Source organism: Myodes glareolus, chromosome 3 (assembly GCF_982192425.1).
Source record: "Myodes glareolus chromosome 3, mMyoGla1.1, whole genome shotgun sequence".
NCBI classification, from domain to species: Eukaryota; Metazoa; Chordata; class Mammalia; order Rodentia; family Cricetidae; genus Myodes; species Myodes glareolus.
This window is the reverse complement of record NC_142028.1, coordinates 48,275,978-48,285,205: the sequence shown is the minus strand read 5'-3', so window position 1 is coordinate 48,285,205 and position 9,228 is coordinate 48,275,978. Positions and strand designations below refer to the sequence as shown.

The window sequence follows — 9,228 nt, the reverse complement described above, 5'->3', positions numbered from 1 at the left end:
AAAGTTAGAATTCAATAACAATTCGAACACCAGAAAGCCTACAAATGCGAGGAAGTTGAACAGTCAACTACTGAATCATCCCTGGGTCAAGGAAGAAATAAAGAAAGAAATTAAAGTCTTCCTTGAATTTAATGAAAATAAAGACACAGCATACTCAAACCTATGGGACACAATGAAAGCAGTGCTAAGACGAAAGTTCATAGCACTTAGTGCCCAATTAAAGAAAATGGAGAAAACACACATTGGAGACTTAACAACACACCTGAAAGCTCTGGAAAAAAAAAGAAGCAGACTCACCCAGGAGGTATAAAGACTGGAAATAATCAAACTGAGGGCTGAAATCAACAAAACAGAAACGAAGAAAACAATCCAAAGAATCAACGAAACAAAAAGTTGGTACTTGGAGAAAATCAACAAGATTGACAAACCCCTAGCCAAATAATCAAACGGCAGAGAGAGAAAACTCAAATTAATAAGATCAGAAATGAAAAGCGGACATAACAACAGACACAGAGGAAATTCAGAGAATCATTACATCTTACTACGAAAGTTTATATGCCACAAAGTTAGAAAATGTACAAGAAATGGATTGGTTTTTAGATAAATACCATGTAACAAAGTTAAAACAAGACCAGGTGAACAATCTAAATAGACCTGTTAGTCGCAAATAATTAGAAGCTGTTATCAAAAACCTCCTGACCAAAAAAAAAAGGCCAGGGCCAGATGGTTTCAATGCAGAATTCTACCAGAACTTCCAAGAAGAGCTGATACCTATACTCCTTAAGGTATTTCACAATATAGAAAGAGAAGAGTCATTGCCAAACTCTTTTTATGAAGCTTCAGTTACCCTGTTACCAAAACCACACAAAGACATAACCAAGAAAGAGAATTACAGGCCAAACTCACTCATGAACATCGATGCAAAAATTCTCAATAAAATACTGGCAAACAGAATCCAAGAACACATTAGAAAAAATATCCATTATGATCAAGTAGGCTTCATCCCAGAGATGCAGGGCTGGTTCAATATATGCAAATCTATCAATGTAATCCATCATATAAATAAAGTGAAAGAAAAAAACCATATGATCATTTCATTAGATGCTGAAAAAGCATTTGACAAAATTCAACATCCCTTTATGATAAAGGTGTTGAAGAGATTGGGGATACAAGGATCATACCTAAATATAATAAAAGCAATTTACAGCAAGTCGACAGCTAACTGAATGGACAGAAACTCAAAGCCATTCCATTGAAATCAGGAACACGACAAGGCTGTCCACTCTCCCCATACCTCTTCAATATAGTGCTTGAAGTTCTAGCAAAAGCAATACGACATCATAAGGGGATTAAGGGGATTCGAATTGGAAAGGAAGAAATTAAACTCTCATTATTTGCCGACGATATGATAGTATACATGAGCGACCCCACAAACTCTACCAAAGAACTCCTACAGCTGATAAACACCTTTAGTAATGTGGCAGGATACAAGATCAACTCCAAAAAAATCAGTTGCCCTCCTATACACAAAGGATAAAGAAGCAGGGAGGGAAATCAGAGAAACTTCACCTTTCACGATAGCCACAAATAACATAAAATATCTTGGGATAACTCTAACCAAGGAAGTGAAAGACCTATTTGACAAGAACTTTAAGTCTTTGAAGAAAGAAATTGAGGAGGATACCAGAAAATGGAACGATCTCCCCTGTTCTTGGATTGGGAGGATCAACATAGTAAAAATGGCAATTCTACCAAAAGCAATCTATAGATTCAATGCAATCCCCATCAAAATCCCATCAAACTTCTTCACAGACCTTGAGAGAATAATAATCAAGTTTATATGGCAAAACAAAAAACCCAGGATAGCCAAAACAATCTTATATAATAAAGGAACTTCTGGAGGTATAACCATCACTGTCTTCAAACTCTATTACAGAGCTACAGTATTGAAAACAGCTTGGTACTGGCATAAGAACAGAGAAGTCGACCTATGGAATCAAATAGAAGACCCTACAGATATTAACCCACAAACCTATGAACACTTGATTTTCGACAAGGTAGCTAAAGGTATGCAATGGAAGAAGGAAAGCATCTTTAACAAATGGTGCTGGCATAACTGGATGTCAACCTGTAGAAGAATGAAAATAGATCCATATCTATCACCATGCACAAAACTCAGGTCCAAATGGATTAAAGACATCAACATTAATCTGACCACTTTGAACCAGATAGAAGAGAAAGTGGGAAGTAGTCTACAAGATATAGGCACAGGAGACCACTTCCTAAGCAGAACCCCAGGAGCGCAGACAATACGAGAAACAATGAATAAATGGGACCTACTGAAACTGAGAAGCTTCTGTAAAGCAAAGGACACTGTCAGTAAGACAAAAAAGGCTACCCTCAGACTGGGAGAAGATCTTCACCAACCCCTCATCAGACAAAGGTCTGATCTCCAAAATATACAAAGAACTCAAGAAACTAGACACTAAAACTCTAATTAACCCAATTAAAAAATGGGGTACTGAACTGAACAGAGAATTCACAACAGATGAACTTTGAATGGCCAAAAGGCACTTAAGGTCATGCTCAACCTCCTTAGTGGTCAGGGAAATGCAAATCAAAACAACTATGAGATACCATTTTACAGCGGTCAGATTATCTAAAGTCAAAAATACCAATGATAGCCTATGCTGGAGAGAATGTGGAGAGATGGGAACTCTCATCCATTGTTGGTGGGAATGCAAACTTGTGCAGCCACTGTGGAAATCAGTGTGGCGGTTTCTCAGGAAACTGGGAGTCAACCTCCCTCAGGACCCAGCAATTCCACTCTTGGGAATATACCCAAGAGATGCCCTATCATACTACAAAAGCATTTGTTCAACTATGTTCATAGCAGCACTATTTGTAATAGCCAGAACATGGAAACAACCTAGGTGCCCCTCAATAGAAGAATGGTTAAGAAAGGTGTGGAACATGTATACATTAGAGTTTTACTCAGCGGTAAAAAACAATGACATCTTGAATTTTGCATTGCAAATGGATGGAAATAGAAAACGCTTAACTGAGTGAGGTAAGCCAGACCCAAAAATAGGAATATGGTATATATTCACTCATACGTGGATTCTAGCCATAATTAAAGGTCTTTTAGCCTATTATTCATGATCCTTGAGAAGCTAAATAGGAAAGGAACCTGAAGAAAATCATGTAATTATCCTCCTGGAGATTGGAAGTAGACAAGAGTGCCAGGCAACCTTGGGTGCATAAGGGGATGGGAGGGTTGCTGGAAGGGGAGAGGGTTAGAGAAAAGGGAGTTGGGGAGGAATGGGGAAATCTCAGGGGATTATGATGGGGGGGAGGGAGGAAGAATGTTTACTAATATTTTTTTGTATCTGTGGAAGTTTGCTTTGTTACCCAGTATGTGGTCAATTTTCGAGAAGGTTCCATGAGCTGCAGAGAAGAAGATATATTCTTTCCTTTCTGTCTGATAGACCTGTCCATTGGTGAGAGAGGAGTGTTGAAGTCTCCTACTATTAGTGTCTGTGGTTTGATGACTGCCTTGAGTTCTAGAAGTGTTTCTTTACATAAGTAGGAGGCTTTATATTAGGGGCATAGATATTCAGGTTGAGACTTCCTCCTCATGAATTGTTCCTGTTATGAGTATAAAATGTCTGTCTCCATCTCTTCTGATTGATTTTAGTTTGAAGTCAATTTTGTTGGAAATTAGAATGGCCACACCTGCTTGTTTCTTAGGTCCGTTTGCTTGAAAAACCTTTTCCCAACCCTTTACTCTGAGTAGATGTCTGTCTTTGTGGTAGAGGTGTGTTTCTTGTAAACAGCAGAATGTTGGATCCTGTTTTCGTATCCAATCTCTTTTCTATGCCTTTTTTTAGGTGAATTGAGTCCATTAATATTAAGTAATATTAATGACCAGTGGTTGTTGACACCGGTTATTATTATTTTTGTTTGTTTGGTTAATAGAGTTTGTATGTGCCCCTTCTTTGAGTTAAGCTCGTGAAGGGTCGCTAGATGTCTGAGTTATTGTAGGCAGTGTTGGCAATGTTGGATTTTTTGGGTTGTGATTTTCCTTCTATTACTTTCTATAAGGCTGGATTTGTGGCTATGGATTGTTTAAATTTATTTTTATCCTGGAATATTTTGTTTTCTCCATTGATAGTGAATGATAGCTTGGCTGGGTATAGTAGTCTGGGTTTGTATCCATGGTCTCTTAGTTTCTGCAGTACCTCTATCCAGGATCTTCTGGCTTTCATGGTTTCCATAGAGATGTCCGGTGTAAGTCTGATAGGTTTACCTTTATAAGTTACTTGACATTTTACCTTTGTTGCTCTTAATATTCTTTCTTTAATCTGTATGTTTTGTGTTTTGATTATTATATGGCTAGGGGATTTTTTTTATCAAGTCTATTCAATGTTCTGTATGCTTCTTGAACCTTCATAGGAATATCATTCCTTAAGTTGGAAAAGTTTTCTTCTATAATTTTGTTGAATATATTTTCTGGGCCTTTGATCTGCAGTTCTTCTCCTTCTTCAATCCCTATTATTCTTAGATTTTTTTTTATTGTGTCCCAGATTTCCTGAATGTTTTGTGATGAGAATTTTTTGAATTTGCTGTTTTCTTTGATCAGAGCATTTATTTTCTCTATGGTATCTTCAGACTCTGAGATTCGTTCTTCCATCTCTTGTATCCTATTGGTTATGCTTGATTCTGTAGTCTCTGTTCATTTACCTTGATTTTCCCTATCCAGCCGGCCCTTGTTTTGTGTTTTCTTCATTGCTTCCATTTCAGTTTTCATTTCTTGAACTGTTTCCATTACCTGTTTGATTGTTTTTTCTTGGTTTCCCAGTGTATCATTCACGGATTTACTCATTTCTTCAAACTTTTTGTTTTACTTCTCATCCATTTCTTTACTCATTTCTTCAATCTTTTTGTTGTATTTCTCATCCAGTTCTTTATGGGAGTTATTCATATCCTGTTTAAGTGACTCTATTGTTTCATAATGGCACTTTTTTCCACTTCTTCTCAATTAAGAGGTTCAGGTCCTTCTATTGTAGGGTCGTTGGGATATGGTGTTTTCATGTTGGCTTTTAGATTGTTTGAGGGGTTCTTGCCTTGGCTTCTGCCCATCTCTTCCTTCAAATGCTCTCTATTGGATCTTCTGGTACCAGGTCAGGTTCCCTTGTTGGGCAGGGACTTCACTGACAGAAGGCCTACCTTTCCTCAGGCAGTCTATTGAAACACAGGCACTCCCTCCTGCTGGGTTGCACTCACAGCCCAGGCCCAGCACACAAGGGAGCAGCTCTGGGGAGATCTTGTGGCCCCAGGGAGAAGTGGGGAAGAGAGGAAGGTGTACCTGGATGAATGCTGGGATGGGATTCGGGAGAACTCAGCAGGGTGGAGCCACCACTGCAGGGTGACCAGAAATTCGAGGGGGATGGGGAAAGTCTGAATTCCTCCTAGCCAAAGCCCAAAGCCCTCAGGCCAGTAGCAAACTCACCCTTCCTCCAATGGATGTCTGCTAGAAGTTCACTGCCTCTTGGTGGCCAGGAATGTGGCTGAGCTGACACAGGGCCTGCCTGTCCTCAGGCAGGCTATCAATGCCCAGGAACTGCCCTTGCTGGGCTGAGCCCACAGCCCAGGCCCAGCATGCAAGGGAGCAGCTCTGGGGAGATCTTGTTGCCCCAGGGGGAAGGGGGGAAGAGAGGAAGGTGTACCTGGATGAAGGCTAGGATGGGATTCGGGAGACCTCTGCCTGATTTTTGTTGTTGTTGTTAATCTAGTATACTGCTACATTACTGAAGGTGTTTTTGAGTTTTAGAAGTTCTTTGGTAGAATTTTTGGGGTCGCTTATGCAAACTGTCATATCATCAGCAAATAGTGAGAGTTTGACTTCTTCTTTTCAGATTTGGATTCCCTTGATCTTCTTTTGTTTTCTTATTGCTCTAGGTAGAATCTCAAACACTATACTGAATTGATGTTGAGAAAATGGACAGTTTTGTCGTGTTCCTGATTTCAGTGGAATTGCTGTGAGTTTCTCTCTATTTAGTTTGATGTTGGCTGTTGGCTTGCTGCATATTGCCTTTATTATGTTTAGGTATGTTTCCTGTATCCCTACTCTCTCCAAGGTCTTTATCATGAAGGGATGTTGTATTTTGTCAAAGGCTTTTTCAGAATCTAATGAGATAATCATATTCTTGTTTATTTGTTTTGTTTTCAGTTAGTCCATATGGTGGGTTACACTGACACCTTTTCATATGTTGAATCATTCCTGTATCTCTGGGACGAAACCTACTTGGTAATGGTGAATGATTTTTCTAATGTGTTCTTGGATTTGAATGCCAGTATTTTATTGAGTATTTTTGTAGCAGTGTTCATAAGTGAGATTGGTCTGTAATTGTTTTTCTTAGTAAGGTCTTTGTGTTGTTTGTGTATCAAGACGCTTGTAACCTCATCAAAAAAGAGTTTGGCAATGTTCCTTCTGTTTCTATTGTGCAGAAAATTTGAGGAGTATTGGTATAAGTTTCTCTTTGAAAGTCTTGTAGAATTCTGGCCTGAAACCATCTGGTCCTGTGCCATTTTTGGTTGAGAGATTATTGATGACTGTTCCTATTTCTTTAGCACCTGTAGGTCTATTTAATTTGCTTATCTGGTCTTGATTTAATTTTGGTAGCTGATATTTATCCAGAAAACTGTCCATTTTCTTTAAGTTTACCAATTTTTTTGGAGTACAGGTTTTCAAAGTATGATCTAATGATTATCTGAATTTCCTCCATGTCTTTTGTTAAGTTTCCCTTTTTGGATATTCTCTCTCTGCCTCTTGGTTAGTTCTGAAAAAGATTTGTCTATTTTGTTGATTTTCTCAAAGAACCAACTCTTTATCTCATTGATTCTTTGTATTGTTTTCTTTGTTTCCATTTTGTTGATTTCAGCTCTCAATTTGATTATTTCATGCTTTCTAATCCTCCTGGGTGTGTTTTCTTCTCTTTTTTGTTGTAGAGTTTTCGAATGTTCTGTTAACTCAGTAGTTATGTCAGCATTTAGTGCTAAGAACTTTCCTCATTTTTTTTTTCTGCAGCACTTTTATTTTTCTTTACACAACGACATGTTGCTGGGACCTAATGTTCTCACTGAACAGTAGAAAACCAAAATTTGTCATTTCTTAAATTGAGTACAAAAAACCTTACATAAATTAAAAGAATGAATACATTTACAGTTGTCAATGCAAACGTTCACAACTCAAGGCAAGTAACAACCCATGCGGTCATGAGGGAAAACACCAGAACTGGGTCCTAAGGCTCGGACTTTCCCTCCCTGTTAGACCTGCAAGAAGGAAGGGGTAAGTGGTTCAGGAACCCTTGCCAGCCTCGAGAAATCCTGGAAGTCAACAGTCAGTTAATACCCTGCACAGATCACTGCATGATGCTCACACATCCACCAGGCTGGGGATGTCTCTTCCACAGTATGTTCTCGCTCTCCCCAGCCACCAATTGACCGAGCCACATGACTAAGGATTAAATCAAGATATGCACAGGGCATAAAACATACCAAGGGAACAGTTAACTTGAATACAAGGTCAAAAACTAGCAACAAGTTCTACAATCCAGTGCTGATATTGGATACAAGCTTCAAGGACAAATTTTTTTTCAAAGGCTTATTCCAGTTTCATGAGGCTATCATGAGGTGTGAACATTTGCCAGGGCAAATTCATACTTCAGAATCAGCTCATGCAGCAGATGCCTGGCACCTGCTCAGTCCATCTAGAAGCATTTGCGATGGACGATGGAGGGGCCCGACTCGTCGTCATACTCCTGATTGCTGATCTACATCTGCTGGAAGGTGGACAGGGAGGCCAGAATGGAGCCGCCAATCCAGACTGAGTACTTGCGCTCAGAGGGAGCTATGATCTTGATCTTCATCATGCTGGGAGCTAGGGCTGTGATCTCCTTCTGCATCCCGTCTGCAATGCCTAGGTACATGGTGGTACCACCGGACAACACCGTGTTGGCATACAGGTCCTTGCGGATGTCCACATCACACTTCATGATAGAGTTGAAGGTGGTCTCGTGGATGCCACAGGACTCCATGCCCAGGAAGGACGGTTGGAAGAGAGCCTCTGGACACCGGAACTGCTCATTGCCAATGGTGATCACCTGCCTATCAGGCAGCTCGTAGCTCTTCTCCAAGGAAGAGGATGATGCAGAATGGCCATTTCTTGCTCAAAATCCAGGGCAATATAGCACAGCTTCTCCTTAATGTCACGCACGATTTCCTGCTCAGCTGTGGTGGTGAAGTTGTAGCCCCGCTCAGTCAGGATCTTCATGAGGTAGTCTGTCAGGTCCCAGCCAGCCAAGTTCAGACACAAGATGGCGTGGGGAAGGGTGTAGCCCTCGTAGATGGGCACTGTGTGTGTGAGACCCCGTCACCAGAGTCCATGACAATGCCAGTGGTGCGCCCAGATGCATACAGGGACAGCACCGCCTGAATGGCCACGTACATGGCTGGGGTGTTGAAGGTTTCAAACATTATCTGCGTCATCTTCTCTCTGTTCGTTTGGGGTTAAGGGGGGCCTCGGTCAGAAGCACCGGGTGCTCCTAGGGGCCACACGCAGCTCGTTGTAGAAGGTGTGATGCCAGATCTTCTCCATGTTGTCCCGGTTGGTGACGATGGATGTCGTGCTTGATAGAGTACTTCAGGGTCAGGATACCTCTCTTGCTCTGGGCTTTGTCACCCACGTACGAGTCTTTCTGGCCCATGCCTACCATCCATGACGCCCTGGTGTCTGGGGCACCGACTATGGACAGGAACCCGGCCCTGGGGTCGTCGTCACCAGCAAAGCGAACTTTGCACATGCAGGAGCCATTGTCAATGACAAGCCCGGCGATTTCTTCTTCCATTCCGATCAGTGAAGGCGGGGGGGGGGGGGGGGGGGGGGGGGGGGGGGACAGAGCAGCGGGAAGGCATGCAGAGCAAACCAGCAGCGGAGTGTGAGACCTTGAACTTTCCTCTTAACACTGCTTTCATTGTGTCCATAAATTTGGGCACGTTGTATGGTTATTTTCATGGAATTTTAAGAAGTCTTTAATTTTTTTCTTTGTTTCATCTTTGACCTATTGGTGACTTAGGTAAGCATTGTTTAATTTCCATGTGTTTTTGGACTTTCTGAAATTAGTGTTGCTGTTGAATTCTAATTTTAAGCCATGGTGATCCAGTAAG

The 9,228-nt window shown here is 41.0% G+C and overlaps 1 pseudogene; it reads right to left on the bottom strand.

The window, feature by feature from the left end:
- Window positions 1-7,539: 7,539 nt before the first annotated feature.
- On the bottom strand, window positions 7,540-8,909 carry LOC125405524 (actin, cytoplasmic 2 pseudogene; annotated as a pseudogene).
- Between the last annotated feature and the right edge of the window lie 319 nt (window positions 8,910-9,228).